Source organism: Rhinoderma darwinii, chromosome 11, assembly GCF_050947455.1.
Source record: "Rhinoderma darwinii isolate aRhiDar2 chromosome 11, aRhiDar2.hap1, whole genome shotgun sequence".
Taxonomy (NCBI): Eukaryota; Metazoa; Chordata; class Amphibia; order Anura; family Rhinodermatidae; genus Rhinoderma; species Rhinoderma darwinii.
Window position 1 is genome coordinate 28,597,367 of NC_134697.1, and position 19,222 is coordinate 28,616,588.

Below are 19,222 nucleotides of genomic sequence, written 5' to 3' on the forward strand. Positions count from 1 at the left end.
CCCATAGCTTTCCCATACAGTATAATGCCCCCATAGCTGCCCCATAAAGTATAATTCCCCCTTAGCTGCCACCATACACTATACTGCCCACACAGCTGTCCATACAGTATAATGCTATTATAGCTGCCCCCATACAGTATAATGCCCCCATAGCTGCCCCATACAGTATAATGCACCCGTATCTGCCCCATACAGTATAATGCCCCTTTTGCTGCCACCATACCGTATAATTCCCCCTTAGCTGCCCCATGCAGTATAATTTCCCATAGCTGCCCCATACAGTAGCTGCCACCATACACTATAATGCCCACACGGCTGCCCATACAGTATAATTCCCCTATAGCTTACCCCATACAGTATAATGCCACCATAGCTGCCCCCATACAGTATAATGCCCCTTTAGCTGTCACCATACAATTTAATGACCCCTCAGCTGCCACCTTACACTCTAATGCCCCCTCAGCTGCCCATACAGTATAATGCCCCTATGGCTTCCCCCATATAGTATATAATACCCCCATATCTGCCCCCATACAGTATAATGCCCCTTTAGCTGCCACCATACCGTATAATTCCCCCTTAGCTGTCCTATACAAAATAATGCAACATAGCTTCCCCCATACAGTATAATGCCACCTTAGCTGCCCCCATACAGTATAATGCCACCTTATCTGCCCCCATACAGTATAATGCTGCCTTAGCTGCCCCTAGTGCCAGTGCCCACATATAAAGTGCCAGTGCCCATGTAGATAGTGCCACAGTGCCCATGTAGATAGTGCCTCACCCACTTAAGGATAGTGTTACCCCCCTGTAGATAGAGCTACCCCCTCCCTGTAATTATTGGAACTCCCTCTAGGGGCGGAATTCCCAGCCAGAGCATTGGCCCCACTGTGGCCAGGCATTCCGCTCCAGAGGAAGCCCCTTACATCACTGTCCATATATGGACAGTGATGTCAGTGGCTCCTCCTGTAGCGGAATCCCCGGCCAAAGCATTGCAGATGCTCTGGAAGGGGATGCCGCTCCAGAAGGGGCCCTTGACTTCACTGTCCATATATGGACAGTGACGTCTGGGATTCCCTATGTGAGCGGAATCCCTGGCCAGAGATCGTCGGCAAGGCTCTGGCACAGGATTACGCTCCAGGAGGAGCTACTGACGTCACTGTCCATATATGGACAGTAACGTCAAGGGCTTCCCCGGGCTCAGCACTTAAAGTAGCGCCGTACCCGGGGAGTCCTCTGTACTGATGCTGAAGCAGGGAGCTGACGGTTCCCTGATTCAGCATTGGGTTCAACTGTATCTGTGTCCTGGGAACGCAGATACAATTGACACCGGGAGTCCGGGACATACCACCGGCCGCCTGGGACAGCGGGACACCGCCCAAAATCCGGGACTGTTCCGCTGAATTCGGGATGGTTGGGAGGTATGCCGTCACCTCAATATGGTGCCCTAGGTAAAAACAGCATATTACAGCTACAGGTTCGTACTTCTACTAGCCAACACGGCACAAAAATATCTTGTGAATTTGACTAATAGGAGCGGTGAAAGAATACACCTGACTCAAAATTATGAGTCCAACATATTCATAAGGGGAGTGCTCACCCGCCTCTCCCTGCCCCTCTCTGCAGTGACTGAAAGACTGCTGTGTATACATGTGAACACAGCAGCCTGTCAATCTCCAGCCTGAAGGTCAGGGAGCGGCGTGGAAGCACTACCCTTGTGCATATCCCTGACTCCTCATTATTAATATTTTTTGGGGCGTACTAGGAAAATGGAGGTAAAGCATACCCTTACATAGGGCAGCATATTAAGCTGGCAGATCCGTTTTAAGTATACTGTATGTGTGCACTTGTGTATCAGTATGTGAGAATGTTTGTTTGTTTGTTTGTTTGTTTGTATGTATGTGTAAGCATGTCTATTGTTTATGTGTAGGTATGAATAGGTTTCGTTTTGTGTCATCTTTGTACATCTTTGCTTAAGTGTGTACATGTGTATGTTTTTTATGTATATATGTGCACGTATATGTGTTATATGTGTATCAGGTTATGTGTATCTGTTGCAATGGAGGGGTGCCACATTTAAAATTTTGCTATGTGGCCCCATGATCACTAGTTACACCCCTGTTTGATCTCAGATAATAATTTTAAAGCCTAAAACTTAAAGTAAATAGAATTATTTCTCCCCTTCAGTCTGTAGTGAAATATTTTATTTTCAGAATTCAATTCATCCATCCAATCTCTCTGAACCACTAAACCCTGGTTTCCCGTAATGTGGTTTTGCAGCTTGTGCCAGAGGGATAGCTATGTATCAGAAGTGGACATCTCATAATATTATCTTCGTACATCTCTTGCAAGAATAAATCGGAAAATAGAAAACCCGTTACACAGATAGCATATTTATATAAACTGCTGAAAACTTTCCTAAATGAGGAGATTATTGGATAAATGTTGTGTAATTTATTTCCATGTCACTAATAAACTGTCTGCTGAGTATATAACCTCAAGTACATGCTAGAGTTAGCAACTAGTTACCATAGAGCTGTAGGCCAGGGCCTCTCTTCTGACGGGGGTGCCAGCCGCGCCACCAATAGCTTGGTGCCTGAGGCTTGTGACCGCCTCAATCATCATTTAAATAATATAGCTTGTTTTATATAGGTATTGTAAAGCACTGTTTTTAGATTATGCGGGAGCTGGTATTTGGTCACTGTATGTTGGTATTATTTGAGCATTGTATGGTGATATTTATTTAGGCATTGTGTGGCACTGCTATTTAGGCAACGTACAATATATTATTTTTGCAGTGTATGGTGGTAGAAGTACTATATAGCATTGTTATTTAGGTAAATCTATGGCAAATGTTATTTTTCTCATGTATGGCACAGTTATTTGGAATCAATACAGTATAATTTTTATAATTAGGTATGGTATGTTATTTGTATTCTATATGACAGTTCAACATATAGCAGGGGGGTTCCAAAAAACGTTCCACATAGGGTACCATTCAACATACTGCCAGCCCTCCTGCAGGCACTCCACGTGCCGCTGTTTGGAGCCTCTATTCGGCACTGCATTATGGAGATATTCCAGTGAAAGCAGGGATTAAGACTCCATTGTTTTTTTACATACTGTGGGTTCTCAGCTGCAAGACATCATCTGACATCTGCCCTAAAAGATGCTTGTGAATTTTATATGCACAGGCAGTAAAGTTTGGAACATACAGGTATTCCTATACAATGCAGATCAAATAAAGTCTCTAGTGGCACTAAAAAAAATAAAGATTAAATAAAATACACAAAATAAAAATAAAAAAATAAAGTCAATAGTGTAAAAAAGAATAGAATCAGGGGCGTAACTAGGAAAGACTCGGCCCCATAGCAAACTTTTGACTGGGGCCCCCAGGTGCCACGTGCAGCCCCCCTTATAGATAGTGCCCCCTCTAGTTTGTGCTATACGGCCCCTCTGTAGACAGTGCTATACAGCCCCCCTGTAGACAGGATCACACCCCACTTGTAGATAGCACCCCCGCACCATCCTCTTGTAGATAGTGCCATACAGCCCCCTGTAGATATCGCCATAAAGCCCCCCTGCATATAGTGCTACACAGCCCCCTCCCTTAGTAATTAGTGCCACACACAGACCCCTGTAGGTAATGCCACAGCCCTTGTGGATAGTGCCTCACAGCCCACCTTAGTAGTGCCACACAGCCTCCCTTAGTAGTGCCACACAGCGCTCCCTTAGTAGTGCCACACAGCCCCTTGTATATAGTGCCACACAGCTCCCCCTTGTGTATAGTGCCACCCTGTTTCCCCCTTGTATATAGTGCCACCCTGCTCCCCCCTTATATGTAGTGCCAGCCTGCTTCCCCCTTGTATATAGTGCCACCCTGTTCCCCCCTTGTATATAGTGACAAAAAATCAAACCAAAATCAAACCACCCATCAGCTTGCTGCGGATCATACAGTGACTACATTACTGATTAGAGGCAGAATAAACATTTACATTAAGTGACTCACCGGTGACATCTCAGATTCTAGTTCTTTTTTTTCTTTTCCTCTCCATCCGGTCCAGACCTCTATGATGACTTCTCTTGGCCATTACCCATTTCTGCAATTTTCCGCTCAGATGTCTTCAGCTTCTCACTTTTAAAACATTTCTGCACCTTTAAACAAAGATAAAATTCTCAACACCTCTATATAATAGCGCCATACACTGTGTCCCTTATTATAATAGTACCATACACTGTGTCCCTGATTATAATAGTACCATACACTGTGTCCCACACCCACACACACACACACACACACACACACACACACACCGTGTCCCCTGTAGATAGTGCCCCAATAGCCCTCCTGTAGATAGTGACCCCCCATAGAGCCTCTGTAGATAATGCCCTACATAGATGCCCCTGTAGATATTCTCCCCACAAACATCCCCCTGTAGATAGTGCCCACATATGAACTCCTGAGCTGCAAGGCAATAGTGCTAACCACTGAGCCAATGTGCTGCCCTACATAAAGCTTCCCCTATAGATAGTGCCTCACATATAGCTCCCCTGTATATAGTGTCCCACATATAGCCCACCCCTGTAGACAGTGCCCTACATATAGCCCCATGTAGATAGTGGCCCACAGGTAACCCACCCCTGTATATAGTGTCCCACATAAAGCCCACCCCTATAGATAGTGCCCTACAAATAGCTCCCCTATAGATAGTGCTCCACATATAGCCCACCCCTGTATAGTGTCCGACATATAGCCCACCGCTGTAGATAGTGCCCTACATATAGCTCCCCCTGTACATAATGCTCCACATCCTCACATATAGACCCCCCTGTAGATAGAGCCCCCTGTAGATAATGCCACTCACAGATTTATTATAAAAAAAAGAAAACTTTACATACTCACATGATCCCTTTCCCGCGCCATCCAGTGGCAATGCAAACCCGCTCTCTTCTGAGCAGGTCTGCTGGGGCTGAACGACGCAAGCGGCGCGATTACATCATTGCGCCGCTAGCGTCATTGAAAGGCGGTGATTGGCAGGACAGAATGACTTGCCCAGTCAATGAGCGTCATTGATTGATGCCGCTAGTGTCATTGAAAGGCGCTGATTTGCGGGGCAAGTAATTTTGCCCCGCCAATCAGCGTCATTGTAAGGCTCTGAATGGTCGGGTGCCATTCAGCGCTAATGCATGTATTTGTGCCTGCGTGCTATAGACACAGGTACAATTACTGCAAGAGGGGGTGGCTGTCGCTGGCACCGGGGACCCCTCTGGTGCTATTGACGCCACCGGCCATGAGAGGACCTGTGCCCTTTGGCCCATAAATATTAGAGGCCGGGCGGCGCGGGCCCCGTAGTGGCATCGCTACCGCTGTAGCAGCCATAACGGCGGCTAGCGGCCCCACCGGGCATGGGGGGGCGTATTGGTGGGTGTCATGTGCCCCCCTCATGCCACGGGCCCCTTAGCAGCCGATACGGCTGCTACAGCAGTAGTTACGCCACTGCATAGAATATACACATTTTTTTAAAATAATTTTTTCTATTCAAAACATTTCGCAAAAAATAATAAAACATATACATATTTGGCACCTTTGCCATAACAACTCATCCTATAAACTAATGTATTAATATTAGTCAACAGTGAACCGCTTAAAAATAAAGTAGCTTTTTCTATGCATTTTGCTATTATACAAATTCATGTTAAATAATTGTTAAAAGGGCTTTCCAGGGAAACCCAATTTTTGCGGCGAGCAGTGAACAAGCACTGAGTTATATAAAGGAACACAAAGAAAATGGGGTGAGCATTGAAGCATAATCAAAGAATGAATGGGGCCGGCATTGAGGAGGCTGTGGACCAATAGGATGCCTCAAACCCGGATATACGTCAGAGGTCCCGCGTGTGAGGCATCCTATTGGTCCACAGCCTCCTCAATGCCCACGCCGTTCATTCTTTGCTTATGCTTCAATGACAAACCTGTGTTGATACTCAGCAAAAAAACACTAGAATGAAAAGCAGAACTTCGGCCGGCCAGAGGTAGGTGGAATAAGAACAGATGCGTTCCGATTTTTGACCCAATGCATATTAAAAAGTTTATTTAATTTTGACTTAGAGTATTAGTCCAAAAATTTTGCATCCCTGGAAAACCCTTTATATGTAACCCAAAATGATCCTTAAAATATCTACTAGTTGTCCCACAAAAAACATTATGAGGTCCTTAATGGATTAGCCTCAGCACTCTGCATTTCATTATTTTTGGTTTCTGTTATTCTCCTGCACACTTTCTCTCTTTTACCCCCTCCATTACCTAGATTCCTTGTCTTTTACAGTGGCAGTAGAATAGTGACCAATAATTGCCTCTGATGGTCTTTTAACAATAAAGCTACTTGCCTCCATCAGCTGCTGGACCACAAAGCCTGTAAGGTGTAGGAAGTGGTCACCCCCCACCTTTTTCATGGTGTGAAGCTGCTCTCATCCGGAGATGTTTTGCTGTCTTTTAAAATGTACAGATTTATGTTTGTCTTAATACTTTCTGTCCTACAGTTTCAAGCCAGGAATTAGACCTATTCTAATGGTATATATGTTATGTATATATCACTACTGCTACGCTGCTACCTAGTGGCCAGACTGCATTATTATGTGTTGTTATGTGCACTGGACCTGTGATCACATGTTTTCAGCTCTGCAGGTCCTCAAGCCTCAAAGCTCACTGCTGTGTCATACTGTTCAGGCAATGATGGCTTGCCCTGTCTATTGCAGGCATCAGGAAGAACGTCCTAGGCGCCATCTTTAATGTAAACTTTAGTGCGCCAACAGCGTGGTGAAGGTGATAACAGCGCTGCATGCCTCACATGGATGTGGTGCAAAAACTGATAAAAGGCGACTGTTCCCGCTTAACAGGGTTCAGTACGTGGGCTACGGCTCATAGAGCAGCAGGAGGGCTGTTTCGCCAGAGGACATAAGTAGGTCCTGAAGCAAGAGAGTGCCCAATGCTGAGGCGGTCGGAATGCCAGAGCCTCCCCGCAGTTGATTGCTGTAAAAGAGACCGCGCTGGATGTAATGGGGGAAGTTGCCTGGGGATTCCCTGTAATTAAATTGCTGGGATAGCGGAAGGAAGTTAACTGGGGCCTCCCCATAATAGCCACAATGACTGCTGTAGGCCAAGAGAAAGAAAAGGACCTGGGTTTAAAGTAGACATCACCCATGTGTCAGGGAGGAGTCTGAGCTCTGTCCAAAGAAACCAAGCTGACTAACCACCATTACTGCCTTACCTCAAATTGCTGCCATTTTTCCATTGTGCTGAAACTTTAAAGTGAACTCTCTGTAGCGAAGAGTTTATTATATTTATTGTATTTATTGCACTTGCTTGTGGCCGTTTTACGGACTAGCAAGGGGACCATTGTTGTTTCACCTAACCTAGTTTTCTTGTCATCATTACGCAACTAACCCTGCGAGACTACCAACACTCAGCTTCACAAGCCCATTACCCCTTTGCTTCCATCATGTCTCTACTGGATGTAAGGTGGAATTCTCCTGTGCTGCACTATAACTTTAAGCTCACTTTACAACCTAGGGTCTTACTGTGTATCTATCACAAATCCATCTTCATTCTGGCAATGACCAACTGTGGCATGCTGCTACAACTGTGCCATTTTTTATTTCTTTATATATGTTTGAATGGACAAATTGTATTGTGAGACTGACCTCATACGGCATACCTGACTTCTACAAATACTGTATATTTTTTTTAAACCTGGTGTCTTTGCTTACTAACTACAACACAAACATAAGAAATATTCAAAAGTCTTCTGATAAAACATTAGGTAATTTCCTCGGCGAGTTATGCCCTCTGGTAATATTAATGTTAAATATATTGTTCAGTGTGATTTCCCATAAATCCCTAGCCCACACTCTATACAAAATAATTCTGCTGCTCCATACTAAATTATTTGTTACAGAACATAAATACTACAAGTTATATTTATTCCAAGTTTTGTCAAGAGTGCAAGAGAATATAGGGAATCCTCTGCTCAGTGTCGGACTAGGGCTCCATGGGCTCACCAGACGAAATGTTTCTGAGGTCTCACCTTCCATCTATATAGAACATGTATACATCCATTTTTAATTGTATCGTAATTTTTTCACACACAGGACATTTCATCAATAAGGTCTAATAGAATATTTGTGAACAATCCCATAAGAAATTTACTCTAGCGGCAAGTGATTGGCTCCAAAATTAGTTCCATGTTTGGTTGTCTTCTGCTGGACCCTTGGGGGCCCTGTTTTATTGGTGGCCAGAGACTGTGCCAACTGGAGGATCTATTGGTATTCTGATGGGCCGGCCTAACATTGCCCTCGATCTGTGCTGAGACATCCAATGATCGATAGAACAAAGGAGCAGATTGGGTGAATGCTGTGGCTCTTCAGCTCTGACCAGCTTTCAATTGGATATAGACTTTCTATTAGACTGTATATTGGCAATGAGAGCTAAAAAGGCTAATAGCGTCCCAATGAGCACAGCCAAAAAATTCTGTCTCTTTGTTGTAGAGATCAGTGGTGGTCTCGATGCCAGGACCCCTTCTGACATGTCACTATAATGTGAAATGAATTATAGAATTACAAATGATTTTCTTTAAGGAATAACATGTATCAGCCTCATACATTTTCTTGCTGCTATCACTAGATATCAGATTCAAAAAGCTGGGCTATTGCATAGCAACAGTCAGGATCAGGCTTTGGTAACACAACTTTATCTACATGGATCTATGGGTATAATCGTGTATCACTCATACAGGCACTGGGGCATGTCTTGTATGATGTCATTGCGAGCGACAGAGCCTGCAATGACATCAGAGACAGCTTTAGCCTCTTCCACACATGGAATTTTCCACACAGCCTCTCCACAAGTGATAGGGGGTAGGGAGGGGACACAAACACCTACCGTAGTTACTGATGATTAGAAAGATTCCTGTCACACAGTTATAGAGTAGACGATCACAATGCAACCTCCTTGGCTCTATATTTATACTCTCTTACTTTATGTAGGTGAGGATAATCCCACTGTCCTTCCCAGACCAAGCCAACTCTCCCTCTAATATCTCAATTTAAACCCAGTGTGGAGAGTCATAATAAGATTCATGGTGAACAAAAATAAGGAGCTATGCATCCCATAACGTCAGTAGAAATGTCTCTCCAAATCTAGGGATTAACCAAACACCATTTAAATGTAGCTTTGAAAACATTTTGTTCAATCAGTTCCTAAAAACAGCCATACTTTGGCAGGTCTTTTGCTTGATAATCTTCTCTTTTAGTAGCTGAGATTAAGAGGGTCCTGTTGAAATCAGGACAATTGGCTTACCAAAAAGGGGTCTAGTGCACTGTGTTCTCCCTAGGTGGGACTATCAGCAGGGCCGGTTTTAGAGGGTGGAAAAATGGGCAATTGCCCAGTACCCCCGTTTACAAGGACAGAAACTCTAGGTGCAAAGTTTAAACCATCCAGTGGTGTATGGTGGTATGTTTGGGAATTTTATTGCAGTATTATGTGGGAACTACATGCAACAGGTTTTTACTATATTTTTTGTTTGGGCCATTCATATATTTATACAAGTTAATCATGTCCCCCCTCTATCGTCTCTTTTTAAGGCTAAATAAATGTAAATCTTTCCTCATACCTTAGATTCTCCATGCCCCTTATTAGCTTAGTTGCTCTTCTTTGTATTTTTTCCAACTCCAGGGCATCCTTTCTATGAACTGGAGCCCAGAACTGAACTGCATATTCTAGATGAGGCCTCACTAATGCTTTGTAAAGTGGTAATATTATATCCCTATCCCGCGAGTCCATGCCTCTTTTAATACACGACAATATCCTGCTGGCCTTAGAAGCAGCTGATTGACATTGCATGCTGTTATTTAGTTTATGATCTACAAGTACACCCAGATCCTTCTCAAAAAGTGACTCCCCCAGTTTAGCTCCCCCTAGGACATATGATGCATGCAGATTGTTGGTACCCAGATGCATAACTTTAAATTTATCTACATTAAACTTAATTTGCCAAGTGGATGCCCAAATCAGCTTGTAATTTATGAGCATCTTCTATAGACTGAATTATACTACATAGCTTGGTGTCATCTGCAAAAATAGATATAGTGCTATTAATCCCATCCCCTACATCATTAATAAATTATTTGGATAATAGTGGTCCCAGCACTGAACCCTGGGGTACACCACTCATAACCGGTGACCATTCAGAGTAGGAATCATTGACCACAACTCTCTGGATAAGGTCCTTGAACCAATTTTCAATCCAATCACAAACTATACTTTCTAAACTTATAGACCCTAATTTACTCATTAGGCGTCCATGAGGGACAGTGTCAAATACCTTTGCAAAATCCAAAAAACACTATAGCCACAGCGGCCCCTCTGCCTAGGCTTCCACTCACCTCTTCATAAAAACAAATCATTTTGGTTTGACATCTTCTGTCCTCAGTAAAACCGTGCTGGCTGTCACTTATAATACTATTTTAGTCCTGTATATAGTCCCCACGATGGATGTTAAGCTTACTGGTCTATAATTACCCGGGGAAGAACTAGAGTCCTTTTTGAAAATAGGCACCACATTTGCCCAGCGCCAGTCCCTTGACACTATACCGGTCACTAGAAAATCTCTAAATATTATGAAGAGGGGGACAGAAATAACTGTACTAAGCTCTTTAAGAACTCTGGGGTGTAACCCATCTGGTCCCGGAGCCTTGTGCACATTTATTTTATTTAACTTAGCTTGGACTATATCTACATTCAGCCTATTTAGTATATTAATTGATATATTAACAGCACTGGCAATTTCACCTGCTCTTTCTTCTGTGGTATATACAGAGCTAAAGAACCAATTTAGTAACACTTACTTCTCTCAATCCCCTGTGACCAACCCCCTATTATCACTACTCTATTACCATATGTTGGGATGTTTACAATGTTTACAGGGAGGCACAGCGGATTCTTCAGTCATGTGTGTGGACGCAGAGTATCATGGCATCACATGGGCTCCATGCTAGGGTGGAGCCAAGCTGTAAAGAAGGTGTTTTGGCACGCCTCATGACCAGAGTGTTGAATGTGATTGGAGAGTGTACAGAGAGAGCCTATCAGGTGCGAGTGAAGTAACGTAACATATGAACAGTTGACAGAGAATCTGAGGAGGCCTCTGAAGAGGGTTGTGTCTTGCTACTGTTCTTCGCTGAAAAGCTGAATCCTGTGTGTCCTGCTGAGTGGTTTCAGACTGCTCCTAGTGTCTTGACTTTAACCAGACTGCTGTATAACTTGGGTCTGTTGGAAAGAGTTCTCCATGACTGGAAAGGGCTTGGTGTGTATCCCGAAAGTGGATTCGGACCACTTACAGCGTAATCCTGTACCAAGAGTGATTGAAGGCCTAGTCACCCCTGCCTGCAAATGTGGCAAAGTACCAGAGACTGTAACTGCGAAGCCAAGTGCCCAAATGAGACTTTATCGTCCAAGCTGAGTGCTGTGTAGAGACTGTGACCGCCAAGCTAAGTGCCCTTCAAAAACTGTAACCACCAAGCTGTGTGGCAACCATGTTACTGCTACGCTAAGTACTACTGTTATAATCAATATGCATTGTTTCATTGAAATGTGCCATGCCTGACTCTATTAGTACCATCCTCAGATGGTGTCTCGATCAAGGGCCAGATTGACTAAAATTGGACCCCCTTACATAAGGTCTACTGGGACTATAGCTCGTTTAGGTGCTGCATTGGAGAAAAGACGCAGAATGTTAATAAGCTATGGGGATGGTAAGACAACAGGTAGGAAAAATGCACTAGGGGTCAGTGAAAAGTCAGTTTTTAAGTTAGGAATGTCTCTTCAAACCTCAACATGCTCTAACCTGGGAAATATTGTAATATTTTTTGCCAATGACTTGACTGGGAGGGGAGAAACTACAATTGTAAAATTGCATCTGAAAAACAATTGTGTGGTATCACATGTAAGACATACATGAAGGTTTCCTTTTAAGTAAGCTATTTCTTGGATTTCCAGTTAGACTGGGGTTCTTTGGGCCCATCAGAGGAAATAATTCTGAGGGCACACCCTTCATCTATACGGAACATATGCACATCGGCTTTTAATTGCAGCATACACTTTGTTGTTATCATTGCACACACAGGACATATAAGGACATAGGGTCTAGTAGATTATTTGTGAATCAATCCATAAGAAATAGACCCTGGTGGCAAGTGATTGGCTCCAAAGTCAGAATACAATGACGTCACATTAGTCATTATATAGCCTGTATTTATTTCTATAGCCCAGTAGACCTTATGTTATAAAATTATTAAAAGGTAAATGTAATGGCAGAAAGGAGGTGAAGGGAAAGTGAGCCCTAATCTACCCACCGCCCTGTCCCTGCCTACTTGCAACGACCCGCCCTAGGCGACGAGGTACAACTGGGCGGCGGTCCCTACGCTGTCTAAGTGCACAGGAAAACAAACAGGGAACACGCAAGGGAAGGGGCAGTAGCCACGGAACGCCACGAGGAAACGGAGCGGCGAACGAAAGTCAGGACCAGGACGAAGTGAGTACACCCAAGCGGGCACGGAGACAGAAGCAAGCCAGGGGCAAAGCAAAGCAGGTCAAGCAGAACTGCAGCAAGGCAGAAGCACGGCAGAAGCAGGCTGGAGCAAGCAGCAGTGGGGCCAGGAATCCAAAAGAATTACAAGCACTGAGGGAGAGAACAGGGCAGGTAATAAAGGACAGGGGGCGGAGCTAACTCCGACAGACCAGGCCGCGATAGGCTCTCCCACTCCTGAGCCTGCCACCCTGGTTGGTGGGAGATGGTGTCAGTCGAACAGGTCTGGCCTCAGGTGTGGATTGATTAATCCCAGGAGTATACCTAGATGAAGTACCTGGCAGATCCCTAACAGTAAAAAAAAAACATTTTCCCATTTTCCCCTAGAGCATAGTAAAATAAATAAATAAATAAATAAATAAATAAATAAACATAATTGGTATCACTGCATCCGTAAAAGTCTGAACTATTACAATATATCATTATTTAACCCGCACGGTGAATGCTGTTAAAAAAAAAAATTGTAAACGCCAGAATCTGTATTTTTTGGTCACCTCATCTCCCACAAAAAATGGAATAAATAGTGATCAAAACGTCGTATGAACGCCAAAATGGTATCATTAAAAATTGCAACTTATTCCACAAAAAATAAGCCCTCATACCACTTAATCAACGGAAAAAAAAAAAATTATGGCTCTCAGAATTTGGCGACACAAAATAAATTAAATTTTTTACAGTTAGTTTTTTACTTGTAAAAGTAGTAAAATATAGAAAAAACTATATATTTGGTATTGCCGTAATCGTATTGACCCGCAGAATAAAGTTAACATGTTGTTTTAATTGCACAGTGAATTCTGTTAAAACGAAGCGCAAAAAACAATGAAGGAATCGCTGTTTTTTTCATTTTCTACCCCACAAATAGTTTTTTTCCTGTTTCCTGGTACATTATATGGCGCAATATATGGTGCTACGAAAAACGACAACTCGTCCGGCAAAAATCAAGCCCGCATAGGACTATATCGACGGAACAATAAAAAAGTTATGGCTTTTGGAAGGTGGGGAGGAAAAAAAAGAAAATTAAAATCTGAAAGTTGTTTAAAACGGGAAGGGGTTAATGATGCGGACCAAAGCTGCAAAAACACAAGACAAGGCCAGTACATATTATCTGCACAGAGTACAAGGTTGCACAAAACAACACATAGCACATGCGATCACTATAGTGCTGGGGATTCTTAAGGAGAGGCAGACCAATCAGGTGGCTTTCTCTAAACGGGTCACAGTGACTCACATCATTGTGGTCATCTGACTTGCACTGGTGAATCAGCTGTAAAAGCTGGGGGATGGTGAGAGTGCAGGAACAGACCTGCTGCTTGTTAGGGTATGTTCACACGCACTGTTTTCAGACGTAATTCGGGCGTCTTACGTCTCGAATTACGCCTGAAAAAACGCTCCTAATACGCCTACAAACATCTGCCCATTGCTTTCAATGGGTTTTACAGTGTTCTGTTCCCACGAGGTGTAATTTTACGCGTCGCTGTCAAAATACGGCACGTAAAAAGACGCCCGCGAAAAAGAAGTGCATGTCACTTCTTGGGACGTTTTTGGAGCCGTTTTTCATTAACTCCATTGAAAAACAGCTCCAATAACATCCGTAAAATACGCAGCGAAAAACGCGAGTTGCTACAAAAACGTCTGAAAGTCAGGAGCTGTTTACGCCTGAAAACAGCTCAGTATTTTCATACGTTTTTGGTCACTGCGTGTGAACATACCCTAACAGTAGTTTGATATGATACTTTGAGTTTGAATAGGGGATACTTGGCTTAGAAATGTTGGAAATGTTGGGAAAATGGCTCTATAACATACAGACGATCAGTAGACATGGCAACTTGTGACATTGAGGCGCAGATGTGATAAATTTATGCAGTGAAATCCATTGTGTGTATGGTTAGATTCTAGTCCATAATGAGCGCTATCCTCATATATCATAATATTTATCCATAAAAGTATCTCACCTAGAATATGTATTTTCTCTCCATTCATTACAAAGTGCCAGCTTAGAAATCATGCACACTATCTTGCAATAACTGTTTCTGTAATTTATGACAAGTCATTACATTTTTCAGTTGAATTTAGAAAAAATGAGAAATCTTTGTGGATAATTGCAGCCTATTTCTGAAAGGGCTAAACGGTCTCTTATAGTTCCCAGATTTCCCTTCTAATTAAGAATAGTTTTTTATTCATTTGGAAATAATTGACCCAATTAAATAGAAAGAGAGAAAAAAAAGAAAATTGTTAATGACGCAAAAGCAGAGATATTGTAAAGGATCTGCCAGGCACAACTTCTGTGTATACGCCCATAGGTAATCAGTCTGCACCTGAGTCTATGTCTCTGAGACTGACTCCATCTTCCACCACTCAGGATGGCAGGCTTAGGAGTGGGAGAGCCTATCGCAGCCTGGCCAGACGGAGCTAGCTCCCGCCCTCTGTCTATTTATACCTGCCTTTCCTGTTCCTCCTTTGCTTGTGATTCTTCTCGTGTGGTTTCCTGGCCCAGCTACAGCTTCTATCTATTTGATCCTGCTCCATACTGACCCTGGCTTACTGACTACTCTCCTGCTCTGCGTTTGGTACCTTGTGCACTCCTGGTTTGACTCGGCTCGTTCACCACTCTTGTTGCTCACGGTGTTGCTGTGGGCAACCGCCCCTTTCCCTTTGCTTTGTGTTCCCTTGTCTGTTTGTCTCGTGCACTTACTGAGCGTAGGGACCGCCGCCCAGTTGTACCCCGTCGCCTAGGGCGGGTCGTTGCAAGTAGGCAGGGACAGAGTGGTGGGTAGATTAGGGCTCACTTGTCCGTTTCCCTACCCCCATCATTACAGATATTGGACGTGCTCTTCACATCTATATTGAGAAGAAGAACAGACCTCTGGAGATCTCAACTTGGGTAAACAGCGCTTCCGGTATTGAATATGAAAGTTATAGTACCGGAGAACAAGGAAACAAAAATAAAGTAATCTGAAATTTATATTTCATAAAATTACATAAAAATCAAATAAAAAGAATTCTTATTCTCAGGTGTAATGCATATTTTAGGATAGAGGGTATAACTTTTATTAAAAGGATATTCCCATCTTAGGTATTTATGATTTATATACCATAAATTTCTGACAGGTGTGGTTCCCACCTCTGGGACCCTCATCTTTTAGGAAAATGTTGTAACTCTCATAGAATCAAAGCAATTGTCGGTAGGTACTTTTCCCAATGAAGCTTGCTTAGCTCTTTCTGTAACTCACATAGACTTCAGTGGAGAATGCCACAGGCAAGTATGGCTTCCTCTCCTTTGATTACAACAGGGATAAGTAAGAGCAAATGGCCACATTGAACTGACAAATGGTCACGAGTGTCACGAGGAGGTGTGGACCCATTGGGCAGTACCGCGTAGCGGGATGGCAGCTGGCCAAACAGGTATGGTACAGAGTCTATAGTCCAGAAAGGGTACCTGAGGCAATGTAGATAGTAGCAAGGCAGGCTCGGCTGGGATCAGGCAGCAGGTAGACGTCAGGCATGGGGTAGTAGAACAGGCGTGGAGATGCAGCAAAACACGACAACTACTCAGCACGGCAGTAGACCAGGATTGTACTGTATAGTACTGGAAACAGGATACAGGATACAGGTACGGGGAACACTGGGAAACTGGAAGACACATAGGAGACCATTTGCAAGACAAACTTTGGGAAACAACAACAACGCTCAGGTGAGGATACAAAGGGCGGTGACCTTCTTATAGTCCAGGAAATCATGAGTTGATGATGATGATTTTCATGCGCACCCTCCGGGAGACAGGCTTGATACCCGGAAGTGAGTGACGGCGCCTCACAAGGGGACAACTCAGCACAGCAGCAGGACGTCCATGGCCGCGGTCGTTAAGGGGTAAGTTAGAACGACAGACCGTGGCCATAGACGTTACAACGAGATAAGGGTCCCCGAGGTGGACCCACACCTATCAGGAATTTATGACATGTCCTGTGGATAAACCATAAATTCCTACTATGGCAATACCCATAAAGAGTGTGCCAAGTCTGTCCATGTCCTTCTTTTATATTGTATGCTACAATAATACCATGTTTCATACTACAATTCATTTATGTTACCCTTTAACTCTTGTTCAATTAGAATTTTTAAGTTTAGTGAAGGCTGGTGGAAGCAAAAAACTTCTTTATGTAAAAATTTCACATTCCTAATATGTGCTACAAAGTTCCATTTAGATTCCTTTTGGGTATTTATGCAAAACAGCCAGAACAAATTCTGCAAGTATAAAAGACACATGGACTGTAGCTGCATAAATAATTAATCAGGAAATGTTCCGAATTTTGCTGTATGCTGGACACAAATATTGACTCTTGCCATACTTGTGCCATGGAAAATATTGAAATGCCTGTGATTGGCATTGCATTAGTCATGGATGTTAATGCCAGCAAACAACCAAGTGTTTTATGAACAAGCACCATGTATCTCACATTTCATCAATTATAGCCAATTTTTAGCTTGTGGTTATCACACATGGGCAAGACGAAAGCGCATGGGTTGTTTTATTATTGTGTAATTAGAAAATCCATGCTTGTGCTCAGCTGGGGAGACAGCAACACAGGAAATGGATGACTTTTAATATGATTTTTAGATTTGCTTTGCCAGTAAAAGAAGCCAACAAATGTTCTTCTCTAATTTGGTATTTCACTAAAGTCTTCTATTCGAGGCAATGTGCATTGGTAGGCATATGTAAAAATCTTACTGTATACAGAATAATGTCCATGTCTACCTATTTTGGTGGTAGTACTGACTTTGATCACATCCGATATATAGAGGATCCTGAAGTTTTAAACTTTTTTTTAATTTGGCCAAGCTGAAAGCTTCTGTGGTGTGTATGTTGAATTATGAGGTTAGAATGTCTGACCACGGTTGTTTTAGCCCATACAAAGACATGAGCACACCTCTGGATTTTTGGCAGGGGACATCTATGGCTAGAACTTATTGTGTCACCTATTGTGGCTGAAGCAATATTTTGGGGCATTTTGGAAATTTTTGGAATTACCACACTGTTATAGGACATCAGTGGCTTACTCTTATAGAAATCTATAGGGCTCATAGTGGTATATGATAAATTTTTCCAAATTCATACAGTAAATCATTTTTTGGTTTGAAAGTAGAATTTGTAGAGTGTAAAATGAAACCAAATAACATGATAAATTAAACCTGCTCTTGTGAAGCTAGGGAGTAATTACCTATTACCTGCGTATTTGTCTTAAATTAAAAAAAAACCTCAGATTCTGCCTTATAAAAGAGTCAGAGTCTCAGATAACTAAACTCCCACCCCCACACTCTATCAAGCGGTCTACAATTTTCCAGTGTGACAACTGCTTATCATGGCTCAGGCAGTACAATATATCTGCAATGATTAGTGTAGGCTGTACAACAACATGTATTTTTATTTTTTACCAGTCTGGAATGCAACCTATTATGATTTAATTAAGTTGCCAAGTAAAAAAAAACATTTTTGTAATACAAAATGTTATACCAAAGAGAAAATAAATAGACATGTACAAAAAAATATAATAAATGTATTTACAGCTTTCTTCAAAAATGAATCCAAATAGACCTCACACCCAAAACTAGTGAGGCTGATCTGTATGCAGTTACTATTAATCTTAAAGAGTTTGTCCAGACCCTTAAAATGGATGGCCTATCCTCAGGATAGGCCACCAATATCTGATTGGTCGGGATTCAACTCCCAGCAAAGGGGCCGCAGGGCTCATCTGAGCGCTGCCTCCCCTCGTTTCCTTATCTGCTTGTACTGTGAATCGCCGATACACTTGTAGCAGCGGTTCACAGTACTAAAGCCTTTTCCCATTGAAGCGAATGGGAGAAGGCAAGTATACTGTGAACCGCCGCTACAAGCGTGTCGGTGATTCAAAGTACAAGCAGATAAAGAAAGATGGGGAAGCAGCGCTTGTACGAGCCTTGCGGCCCCTTCAAAACAGCTGATCAGGGGGGGTCACGGGAGTCGAACCCCGAACGATCAGATATTGATGGCCTATCCTGAGGATAGGCCATCAATTTTTAGGGACTGGACAAACCCTTTAATTTAAGTCTCCTGTTCGACACTTACTCAAAGGAGTTCTCGGCTTAAGTATATATTATGAAAAATCTGATTAATATTCTGACCTGACACAGGGAAGTGCATGGCCAAGCTGCTACCAAGCTTCTGTTCCCCTTCTCTGCTGTGAGCACAGTACCAGCTAGGGAGACACTGTTTCACTACCACAGTCTTTTAAATGGGGTTGTTAGGCGGCATGTACCTAACAACCAGTCTGTCTCAAATCTCTCAGGTCTCACTGAACTGAGGGTAAAGAAGGTATAAGGAAATGTGACAGGACTTAAATGACACCTTTTACTGCCGTATTAACCATATTTTTGAAAAATAACCATTTATGACCTTTACTTAGGATAGGCCATCAATGTGTTATTGTTGAGGTCAGGGGTGGACACAGATAATGACAATAACACAGTGCCCATGGCGAGAACAGTGTATGGGCCCCTATCTTGTTTTTTTAACTGCTAAATGATGAGAGAAGGGTGCTAGTCATAGAGCAACT

The 19,222-nt window shown here is 42.9% G+C and overlaps 1 protein-coding gene across 1 annotated transcript in view; it reads left to right on the forward strand.

Annotated features, from left to right (window-relative positions):
- ADGRA1 (adhesion G protein-coupled receptor A1) overlaps window positions 1-19,222 on the forward strand; it is a 534,808-nt gene that overhangs the window by 23,528 nt on the left and 492,058 nt on the right. The window lies entirely within an intron of this gene.